Here is a 12,730-nt window from a genome sequence, read left to right as displayed (position 1 = left end):
AAGTTAGCAAGGGGTTAAGCATGTTTGAAATGTATTGGAACTTAGGTTTACCTGAGTGCATCAGTGTATTTATAGGTGATGGACCAATAACCACCGCTAAAATAGTTCCACTTCTGATGGTGGATAACCGTCCCTTTATCTTAGGGTTGTTGAGATCTCCCTTCTAAAAGTGGGTGACAAATTCTAGGAGGCATTTACTTATTTAAATAAGTGTCACTTGCCAGCTTATGTCGAATCCGACCTCTTGGAAGAGGTCGGATGGATTAATGAAGGCCAACCCTTTGGATTTTGCCTTTTCGGCTTAATTGGTCCTGACCATTGTATTGGATCAGGGTATGAACAGTGTCCCTACTCAAGTCCAATCCCTCAGTTACGAGTTGGATTCGGGTATTGATGGAGCTCGGAGACACTGGGGTTAGCATTTTCTGGCTAAGTCAGAAACCGACGGGATTTTGAATTATCAATCGTCACGTCTTGTCAACCATCGCGTCCGTTTGGGTTTTGCATTTACACGTGGGGGGCAGTTACATTGGTAACGGTGCGCTGTTTTAATGACAGCGTTGCTTTATTGTTATGCCCCTAGTGTGTTATAAATACCTTTCCCTCTTCTTTTTTTTCTTTTCTTTCGTTTGCTTTTTGAGAACTGTTTCGCTCTTTCACTCTTTTTTCTCGCTTCCAAGAATTCTCATGTTTTCTTCTGTTGCCGTGTTCTATCTTCTTCTTCATAAATGTTAGTTTTTGCATCTTCTTTTTGCTTTTTACAGTATTTTTTGTACTTAATATGCCGCATACTTTGAGAGTAAAATTCCTTTGTGATATCTTTACTGTTCGTAGTAGAAAGATTTTTTGAGATTTTTGTGCTCTTCTTTTGTGAAAGTCTTTTTGGCTGTGGTTCTCTTTGTTCTTTTGCTTGAAAAGAATTATCTTTGGCCTGGCTTTTGATGATGCCCATTTTTCTTTATGTAATGTAGGTATATTTCCTTATATATTACCTTTTTGAAAATGTCTTCCCAAATCTCTGAAGTCCTTTTGAGATGGGTAGATACTTCCGTCCTCTCTGAAAACTCTTTAGTGGATGACATTTTATAACTGAACTCCGAAAGCACCATAGGATTTGTAGCATAGATGCTGATGAACCCAAGTATGAACTAGTAGCCCCGGACTCTGAAGACCGAGTTTGTTGTGGGAGGCTTAACGACTCTGATCCCCACTTCATTTTCATGTATGATTGCCTTTTTACCCGTTTGGGGGTTACCTTCCCTTTTTCTGATTTTGAGATGGAGGTTTTGTCGTACTGCCGAGTAGCTCCTACCCAACTCCACTCCAATTCTTCGGGTTTCTTAAAAATATACCATCTTGTCAACCGAGAGCTTGACTTTCCGACTTCTTTAAGAATCTTTTTCTACCTTTTCCACCTTACCAAGCCTTTTAGTAAGCAGAATAAGCAACAATTGGTTTCTTTCCGAGCTATACAAGGTCAGAAGGTTTTTTCTCTTTTTGATGAGTCCTTCCATGATTTTAAAAACTTCTTTGTCAAAGTTCAAGCTGTCGAGGGTTATCACCCCTTTTTTCTGAATGACCACCATGAGCCCCGCTTTCAATTATCCTGGGTAGAGGCGACCCCCGTAGAGAAGTACAATATGGTTGATTTGGACGAGGTGGAGGAGGTAGTGGTCGAGTTTTTCCAAGAGGCTTGGGGACAGGCTCCCAACCTCGATACCAAGAAATTTCTTTTTGGTTCTCCGAGTTATGTCTGGATAGAGCTAGGTTGCCTTTATTTTTGATTTTGTAGTCGTTTCCTAATTCTTCGATTGTTGCTAGTCTACTTGCATTTGATTTGTGAGCTAATCACTCTTAATTTCCTTTTCCAGAAAAAATAAAAAGTGGGTCGAAGGCAGCTTACCAGAAGGTACAGGAGGCTAAGAGGAATGCTCGTACCCGGGCTGCTACTCAGGAGGCCGGGGCTTCCGTCACTCCTCCTCGTCGTCAAGTCTTGGGTTTGAGGACTTCTTCTCAGCCCATTTTGGTAAATCCTATTCCTGCTCCCCTAGTTCAATCCACTTCGAAACCTGAAAAGAAGAAATGTAAGACCATGGAAGCCGGTTCCTCTAGTGTTGGGGATACCGGCTTTTATGAGCCTAAGTTTACTTGGAAGCACATTCTTTCCTATAGTCAAATTGCTATGGATGATGCTGCTATCCAAAATCATTTTCAGATCTTAATCCGAGGCGGAATTCAGATAGCTGGGGTTTGTACCTCTCTTCTTAATATTTTTGACAAAACTCTGTTGAGCGCTACTAAAAAATCTTTAAATGATCTCCAAGAGAGGATTGTCATGTATCAGGAGGATGAGAAGAGGTTGCAGGAGGAGAATGATAGGCTGAAGGAAGAGCTTGCTCAGACCCGGGAGAGGGAGAAAAAATTGATGGGCCAGTATGTTATGGCTGAGGGTCTGAAGGACAAAGCTAAACAAAATTATGTGAGGATTTTTTCGGCGAATCTCGATTGGAAAAAAGAGTTGGAGCAACTTCAAGAGGGTTATCAGGATTTGGAGGACTCCATTGTCGAGGGTACTGAGGAGGTGTTCAGGGTTCTGAAGGAACAAGTCGGAGTCTTGGCTCTCGACTTAGACCTGTCACCTCTTCATCCTGACAAGGTCGTCGTCGATGGAGAGATAGTCTCTCCTCCTTGTCTTGAGACTGACTCTGAGTTGAAGACGGTGGGACAGCGCGCCCCTCCTCGCGAGGTTGATATGCCATCTTCTTTTGTTGCTCCCGAGGTGATCCCAGCTCCTGATGCCGAAGAGATCCTTCCGATCCCTCTGTCTTTTGTAGCTGAGCCAACCTCTGTTCCTGTTGACGACCTTAATGATGTTCTTGGTCCCCTAGTAATTTAAGCTATTTAAGGCCCGACTTGTGGGTCCTTTTATGAACTCTTTATATTTGTTTTGTTATATTTGTGGTGATGGCTAGTGACACTTGATCCTTTTTGGTAGGATCATAAGCAACATTTTTTTGTTATTTTGGTCCTTTTTGGATAGAACCTTTAACAGAATGGTTGCTTTCTTATTTGTGTGGTGATCTTTTAAAACTTTGAATGGTTTGAGGCCCTTCGAAAAAACCTTTTTGGTACCTTAGTTTCAGGAAACTTTGAAAAACCTTTTCTAAGATAGTTTGACTGTGGCTTCGGAGAAGCTTTTTGTTAAGTTAGGTAATCTCAACTTTGATTAGATTCCTATGAGAATGTTGTCGTCTTTGACCTTAAATGAGCTTTTATGTCTCTCATTTTCCATTATTTTATTTGGCTACATTTTAACTTCGTTGTGCTTATTAAACCATTTTCGAGACTTGGGTTATTCTTGCGATGCATTTAATGTTACTCGGGCTTTTCGACTGGTAAGTCGTTAGCTATATGGTTTTCCGAGTTGTTATGATCAACTTTTATAACCTCTTTACACTGACTTGTACCTCATCGCTTTATCTTGCCAACCATATAGGTCGGTCAACAGATTTTTGCGCTTTTCCGAGTTTAGGTCAGTGCGTATCGTAGTAATGAAAAAATGGAAATTCTAAAGAGAAATATTATTACTTGAATTCAATATGGCTTTACAAGGGTGCCTTTGCTACTAAGGGGTTTAAATTTCTGCCCCTTAGTCCTTGCTGTGATACCTCGTTAAAACCCCCTTCAGGAAAACCCTTTTTTGAAAAAAAATCGTGAAGTTGGAAAAAAGAGTACATCACGAAGCGAGGTTCGCTTCTAGCTATAGTATCTTTTCATATTGTAATCGTGCCATGACCTTGGGAGCTCGAATCCTTCGAGGTCAGTTACTTTATAATAGCCCTTTCTCAATACCTCAACTATCCTGTAGGGTCCTTTGCAGTTGGCAGCAAATTTTCCTTTTTCCGGCTTATTTGCTCCGATGTCATTTCGGATGAGGACTAAGTCGTCTGAGACGAAGCTTCTTCGAATGTCCTTTTGGTTATACCTTGTCGCCATCCTTTGTTTTAACGCTGGTTCCCTTATCTGTGTTTGTTTTCAGACTTCATGGAGTAACTCGAGTTCTTCTTTGCGGGCTTGAACATTACCGACCTCATTGTAAAATCTCACTCTTGGACTTTGCTCGTTGATTTCAATAGTGATCATGGCTTCGATGTCATAAGCAAGTTGGAAAGGTGTTTCGCCAATAGTTGAGTGAGGTGTGGTTCGGTAGGCCCATAGTACCTGAGGAAGCTCTTCAACCCAAGTTCCCTTTGCTTCTTGAAGCCTTTTCTTTAACCCTGCCAATATAACTTTATTGGCCGTCTCTGCTTGTCCATTCTCCTGAAGATGTTTGACCGAGGTGAATTGGTGCTTGATCTTCATGCTAGCTACTAAGCTTCTAAATATACAGTCAGTGAACTGTGTACCATTATCAGTTGTGATGGAGTGTGAAACTCCAAATCGAGTGATAATATTTTTGTACAGAAATTTCCAACTTCTCTGCGCCGTAATAATAGCTAACGGCTCTACTTCTATCCACTAAGTGAAATAGTCTACCCCCACAATGAGAAATTTTACTTGTCCTGGCGCTTGAGGGAAAGGACCAAGTAGGTCCAGTCCCCACTTTGCAAAGGGCTAAGGAGAAGTCACACTAATGAGTTCTTCTGGGGGAGCGACGTGGAAATTTGCATGCACCTAACAAGGTTGACATTTTTTCAAGAAGCCAATGGCATCTCTTTGTAGGGTTGGCCTGAAGAATCCAGCTCAGATAACCTTTTTGGCTAAAGATCTTGCTCCAAGATGGTTTCCAGGATGCCACTATGCACTTCGTTCAGGACTCCTTCCGCCTTAGAAGTTGGGACGCACTTCAACAATGGTGTAGATATCCCCTTTCTGTAAAAGACATTTCTTACTAAAGTGTAGTTTTGTGTTTCCCTCCGGATTTTCTTGGCCTCTTTTTGTTCTTTGAGTAGGATGTCAAATTTTAAGTATTCGATCAGAGGAGTCATCCATCTAAGGTCTAATCCAAAAACTTGTAAGACGTCTAACTTGGTGCCTGTCTTCGTAACTGAGGGTTCCTGGAGAGTTTCTTGGATTAGGCTTCTATTGTTTCTCCCAGGTTTGGTACTTGCTAACTTGAGAGGGCATCTACTCTGCTATTAAGTTTCCGAGTTATGTGACTCACCTCGATTTCTGAAAATTGCCGAAGGTACTCCATAGTTTTCTCTAAGTACCTTTTCATGTTTGGGTATTTGGCCTGATACTCTGTATTAATTTGAGAAGTCACAACTTGAGAGTCGTTGAAGACTATTATTTTGGTTGCTCCGACTTCATTGGCTAGCTTTAGTCCAGCAATCAGGGCTTCATATTCTGCCTGATTGTTGGAGGCTGTGAACTCAAATTTCAGGGATACTTCTATTTGAGTTCCTTCCTGGCTAACTAACATTATGCCAATACCACTTCCGGCTTTGTTAGAGGAGCCAACCACATACAACTCCCAAATTGTAGAGGTCTCCTCTTGATCCCCTGCGTATTCAGCCACGAAGTCGGTGAGTCATTGGGCTTTGATGGCTGTCCGAGTTTTGTATTTCAAATTGAACTCGGATAGCTCTATCACCCATTGAACCACTCTGTCCGCAATATCTATTTTTTGAGGGATTTGCTTCATGGGCTGGTTCGTTTGAACTCTGATCACATGAGGTTGAAAATAAGGCAGAAGCCTTTTAGATGCTATTATCAAGGCATATGCGAATTTTTTCAAGTTTTTGATACTTTAGTTCAGGGCCTTGTAACACCTTGCTTGTAAAGTAGACAGGATGCTGCCCGACCTCATCTTCGCGTATTAATGCTGATGCCACGGTCTTCTCGAGACAGCTAAGTATAACACGAGTTCTTCTCCCGTTTTTGGACAGGAAAGAATGGGATGTTAGCTCAATTACCTTTTGAACTCTTGGAATGCCTCTTCGCATTTTGGAGTTCATTCGAACTGGCATCCTTTTCTTAGTATAAAAAAAGTGGTAGGGATCTTAATGCTGATCCTGCCAAGAATCTGGATAGAGCTGCAAGTCGGCCGTTCAGCTGCTGGACTTCCCTTAAACAGGTCGGCTTCTTCATTTCCAATATCGCTTTACACTTATCGGGGTTAGCTTCAATCCCCCTTTGTATTATCATGAATCCTAGGAATTTTTCAGCCTCCACTGCGAAGGTGCACTTATCAGGATTCAATCTCAACCTGTGCAATCTTATGGTGTTGAAGACTTGCGAGAGATCGTTCAGGAGGCTGTCGTCATCTTTGGTCTTTACCAGCATGTCGTCTACATATACCTTCATTAGTTTTTCCAGATGAGGTGCAAACACCTTATTCATCATCCTTTGGTATGTGGCCCCTGCATTTTTAATCCAAATGGCATGACCACGTTGCAATAATTAGCTCTGGGCATGATGAATGATGTCTTGTCTTGGTCCGACTTATACATCGGGATTTGGTTATATCCCAAGTAGGCATCCATGAATGACAAATATTGATACCCCGAACTGGAATCCACTAAGGTATCATTGTTTGGTAGAGGATATGGGTCTTTAGGGCATGCCTTGTTAAGGTTGGTGTAGTCAACGTACATCCTCCACTTGCCAATTTATTTTTTGACCAATACCACGTTTGCCAGCCAGGCCGAATACTTGACTTCTCTAATAAAGCCCGCCTCAAGCAAAGCTTGCACTTACTCTTCGACCACTTGAGCCCGTTCAGGTCCTAGCTTCCGTCTTCTTTGCTGAACAGGTCGGGATCCCGGATAAATAGCTAATCTATGTGACATTAGTTCGAGGTCTATTCCAAGCATGTCGGAAGCCTTCCATGCAAAGAGATCGAAATTCTCTTGTAGGAGATGTACCAGCTTCTTCTTCAGATCTTCTGCTAACTTGGCTCCTATGTTGGTGTTCTTCCCGACCTCTTGCCCGATCTGCACCTCTTCAGTTTTTCCTCTGGGCTGTGGCCGTAGCTCTTCCTTAACTCGGACTCTTCCGAGGTCCATGGCATTAACTTCTTTGTCTTTACCTCTCAGGTTTAGGCTCTCGTTGTAACACTTTCTCGCCAGCTTCTGATCTCCTCTGATGGAGGCAATCCCTTCCGGCATTGGAAACTTCATGCAAGGTGGGGTGTAGAAACTACAGCTGCAAGCCGATTTAAGGTTGCTTTGCCTATCAGGGCGTTGTAGGTAGAAGCTACATCGACGACAATAAAGTCGATGCCTAAGGTCTTAGATTTCATCTACTTTCCAAAAGTTGTGTGTAGAGGAATGAATCCCAGCAGCTTAATAGGAGTGTCCCCTAATCCGAAGAGGGTATCGGAGTAGTCCCTTAGCTCTTTCTCGTTCAATCCTAACTTGTCAAATGCTGGTTTGAACAAGATGTCTGCTGAACTTCCTTGATCCACCAGAGTTCTGTGTAGATGAGCATTGGCGAGAATCATAGTGATTACTACCGGGTCGTTGGTGTGGTAATTTACAACCCACAAACTAACTGGCAAGTGCACCGGGTCGTACCAAGTAATATCTCAGGTGAGTGAGGGTTGATCCCACGAGGATTGATGGATCAAGTAACAATTGTTGGTTAAACCACTTAGTTAGGCAAACAGAAAAGAGTGTTGGATGTTCAAAGAGCATTAAACAGTAAATTAAGAGTTTGAAGACAGCAGGTGAATAAGTTGGGAATAAAATATGGGAGAAAATAGTTAAGGTTTCAGAGTTATCTATTTTTCCGGATTAACCTTTCTTACTAACTATTTTAATCATGTAGGATTTAAATTATGGCAAACTATATGTAACTAGACCATAATTCCTTAGACCTTTCTAGTCTCTCCTAAAATTCATCAACTGCCAACTCCTTGGTCAATTAATTCCAATTAGAGGGTGATGATCAAATTCCAGTTTATATGCCACAAAAACTCTAATTAACCAAAAATAAAAGGATTATATGTCACGTTTCCCGTTAAGTCCAGAAAATTAAAATTTAGGAGAACGTGTTTTCAAGCTGTTGTTCAAGTAAAGAGCTTTTCCAAGTTATACAAGAACTCAATTAGAAAGAGGGTCATACTTCCGTTCCACCCAAATTCATAAAATAAAGAACGAAAACAATTCTTAAATTATAAATTCATACATGAATTAAAATAGAAAAAGCACTAAAATCAATCCATACAAATAGACAGAGCTCCTAACCTTAATAATGGAGGATTAGTTGCTCATGATTCAGAGAAGAAAATAAGGATTCTGATAAAATGTATTTTGGTAGTCTCGGATGGGATGTTATGGAATGCGGAATGTAAATTGGAATAGAATTCCCTAATGGAATCCCCCTGGAATCCCCTAAAGAAGAAAAGTTTCCCTTTTTATAACTAATCCTAATTAATTTAAAATCTAATATCTAAAATTAAGATAATATCTTTTCCTATTTTCAAATTCAAATTTGAATCAGAATCAATTAAATAATTCACGCCTTGTAATGTGGGGACACTTGGCTTCACTGGAACCGCGCCTAACTTGGTAGAGAGCTGCGCCTTACTTGAGTGCCAAAATAGGGCCCAGAAATCACCCCAGTGTTTTCTGCGTTTTCTGCACGTGGCGCATGTCACGCGTAAGCGACGCTGTGCAACTTCGCTTTTCACGTGTACGCGTCAGGCACGCGCACACGTCGCCATGGAAAGCTCCAAATCAGCACACGCGTCAGGTACGCGCACGCATCGCTCCTCGCTGTCATCTCCTTTAATTCTTGTGCTGCAGAAACTCCATCAAATCCAGCTGAATACTACCTAAAATAAACAGAATTGCACAAGACTCAAAGTAGCATCCATAGTGACTAAAAGACAATTAATTCTTGATTAAACGTAACAATTTAAATGCAAATTCACTAGAAAAAGATGAGAAAGATGCTCACGCATCAGTCGTCATGCCCGGGCACAATACCTTCTCCGTCTTTCTTGGTAAAAGAAATGGTTGGGAGGTCGGGCCTTTCATTCCCGACTTGATAGACTTCCTTCAAATACCTTTTTCGACATGATTTGGTCAACCCTTCTCCTGCAAATCCTCTTGATATCATATGAATATGTCATTCTGGGGTCTGCGGAGGCGGACTTCTTCGTCCGTGACCTTCATCAACTCTTTCTCTTTTTCTATGATTCTCTGACCTTTTCATGAGATATCTATCTAGCTGACCTTTCTTGGCCAACTTTTCTATCACATTTTTTAGGTCGTAGCAATCATTAGTAGAGTGTCCATACAGCTTGTAATATTCAAAGTATTCACTACGGCTTCCCCCCTTCTTATTCTTAATATGTCGTGGAGGAGGAAGCTTTTCAGTATGGCAAATTTTCCTGTAGACGTCCACTAGAGAAACTCGTAAAGGAGTGTAAGAGTGATATCTTCTAGTCCTTTCAGATCCGACTTCTTCATTTTTCTTGGGCTCCTTCTCTTTTTCTTTTGATTGGTGGGGATGCCCCATCTGCCAACTCGGTTCTCGATACCTGGAGTTTTCCTCCATATTGATGTATTTCTCAGCTCGTTCTTGTACATCACTGAAAGGAGTCGGGTGTCTCTTTGAGATAGACTGGGAGAAATGTCCTTCTCGGAGTCTATTGACTAGGCCCATTATCACTGCTTCAGTGGGTAAGTCCTGAATTTCTAAGCACACTTTGTTGAACCTTTCCAATGTAGTCTCTCAGGTGTTCTCCGACCTCCTGTTTAACTCCTAGGAGGCTAGGAGCGTGCTTGACCTTGTCTTTTTGAATTGAAAATCGCGCAAGAAACTTGCACGAGAGGTCATCGAAGCTGGTCACCGACCTGGGGGAAGGCCATCAAACCACTTCATGGCCGCCTTTGTTAGAGTTATCGGGAAAGCCTTATAACGAATGGCGTCCGACGCGTCGGATAAGTATATCTGACTTTTGAAATTACTGGAGTGATGTTTCGGGTCTGTCATCCCATCATACAAGTCCATATCAGGGCTTTTAAAGTTTTTGGAAACTTTAGCCCTCATGATATCTTCAATGAATGGGTCTTCTTTTTCCGATGCGGTGTCTTCTCGATCTTTGCGGGAATCCTTATTTCGGAGATTGGATTCCAGCCTTGAGAGCTTTTCTTCAAGCTTTCTTCGTCGCTCGATCTCTCTCCTTAGGCTTCGTTCCGCTTCACGCTGTCGTTCCAGCCATGTTCTAGTTGCTTGAGTCGACCTTGGCCATGTAATAATTCCATTAGGTCAACAGAGTGAGGTTGTCCATCTTTTCTGGGCTGATGAACTTCAGAGGAGATTATTTTCGATCCCTGGGTATTTGAGGGACCCTCGCCATGCTGTCCTTCCATTCCTTGTAGGGATATTATCGCTCTGTCATTTTGGACCGGGTCCTGATGCTATTGTTCAGACTCAGATGCGGTGTGTCTGTCTTCATGCTAGTCGTCTGCCATCATGTGTTGATCTTCCAAATCCCCGGCAATGGCGCCAATGTTCCGGGAGTTACCTAAAACCGGATTGATTGGGCTTGAATGTGTGGCCCAAACATTGGAAAGAGGGGGCCTTAGACGGGTTCGCATCTGTGAGCCGCCTTCCGAGTTGTTTGTATGCTTGAAATGGAGGGGGTGGTACATACAAAACACTCCAATGCATAAGTCAGCAAAGGGCTAAGCAGGTTTGAAATGTATTGGAACTTAGGTTTACAAGAGTGTATCAGTGTATTTATAGGTGATGGACCAATAACCACCGCTGAAGTATTTGTACTTCTGATGGTGGATAAATATCTCTTTATCTTATGGTTGTTGAGATCTCCCTTCTAGAAGTGGGTGAGAGATTCTAGGAGGCAGTTACTTATTTGAATAAGTGTCACTTGCCAGTTTATGTCGAATCCGACCTCTTGGAAGAGGTCGGATGGATTAGTGAAGGCCAACCCTTTGAATTGGTCCTTTTTAGCTTAATTGGGCCTGCCCATTGTATTGGATCAGGATATGAATAGAAACTAAAGATGATTTAAGATATTGAATAAAAAATAAAATAAACAATTTTTAGTAATTAAAATTATGCAAAAAAAATCTTTAAATTTAAATTTTTATATCTGCTTCAAATTAAATAAAATTGAGAAAATAAATAAATTTACAAACATTTATAAATTTTTATCTTGATTGTTACACATAATAACAACGTAATGATTTTAGTATTATACTTAAATTAATTTAAATTTTATTATTTTATACATTAAAAAGACTAAATAACTTATAAAATTTTTATTTATTAATAATTTATTATTATTAATTTTTTTATATTTTATCTCAAATTTATAATTTAAAATATAAAAATTAATTTCCTAAAAATAATATAGTAATTGCTATTTTTTAAATTAAATAAAATTTTAAGAAAACCTTAAAAATTTTATTATTTAGAGACCAGGAAGTTGACATATTAGATATAAAAAAATATTAAGAATTATTACAAATAGTGTTGAGAATAGGAGAGGTACTAAACAATGTAAAATTTTTTCTAGATCAATTATACATGTTAATAGTAGTTAAAATAGTAGTATCCATATAATATACTCTTTTAAGAAAATATAATATATTTGATATTATATTTTTTATAATTGTTGACAAATTTTAATAATTTGATGAACAAAAATTTTGAATGCTTTATATCTTACATTTTTTCTTGAAGCAATAAAATATGACTTACAATCATGTGTGAAAAATAATAAGTATCTATATAATAGTTATATGTTTAGATATTTAAATCAAACAAAAAAATTCTTTTAGCAAATCTTTAATAACTCAAAATTTAACATAATGAATAGTTATGGATCAAAATGATAAACAAAAATTCAAGTTGCGATAATAATATGATAGTAATTAATTGTGATTGGAATGAATAGAAGAAGAAAACAAGAAATGAGAATAAATAAGGCAACATAATGATGACGGTGAGACAATAATAATTATATTTGTATAAAGAAATGATAAGAGAAAAAGATAGTGTATGATATGATCAAAATAAAAATCAATAATTTAAAAAAATAATAAAATTAAAGATGTTCAAGATAAGATTGAAGAAATACATTTTTTATCTATTAGAATTATGAATGGAGATAAAGAATGATTTAGATATAAATTTTTAAATTTGCTTCTAATAAAAGAAGATTGAGAAAATAAATGAATTTAATAATATTTATAAATAACTCATCTTTATATAATATTAGTAGGTTTTTATAATAATTAATCTTTAAATAATATTAGCAAATTTGTATATTAATTTTGTTACACATAATAATAACCTAATATTTTAATTTTTTTAATTTAAATTTATTTATTTTATATAATTCACATGTTAAATAATTTAAGATATTTTATTTTTTTATAATTTATTTTTAATTATTAATATTAAATTTATAATTTAAAAAATAAAAATATAAAATTAATTTCTCAAACTCAATAGAAAAGTGGTTGAACAAGCACATGAGCCACTAGTTAAAGTAGTGACGGAATAAGGATTAACGTGTTTCCTCACAAATTAGTAGCAACATGAAATAAATGAAAAAAGTCTATCAGTAGTTAAGCGGTCGCTAATTCCTCACTAAATAAGCTTTTGATTAGTGACTTAATTGTGACCAATTACTTCTAACATTTTTTCGGTTAGCTTTGGATTTGTTATAACTCTGCGACGGATTTCCAACGAGATTAGCGAGTAATTTGCTACAAAATAGGTAAGATATAGCTTTTGCTTGACG

The sequence above is a fragment of the Arachis duranensis genome, chromosome 1, assembly GCF_000817695.3.
Source record: "Arachis duranensis cultivar V14167 chromosome 1, aradu.V14167.gnm2.J7QH, whole genome shotgun sequence".
Lineage (NCBI taxonomy): Eukaryota > Viridiplantae > Streptophyta > Magnoliopsida > Fabales > Fabaceae > Arachis > Arachis duranensis.
The sequence above is the reverse complement of the archived record's forward strand: the minus strand, read 5'-3'. Positions refer to the sequence as shown.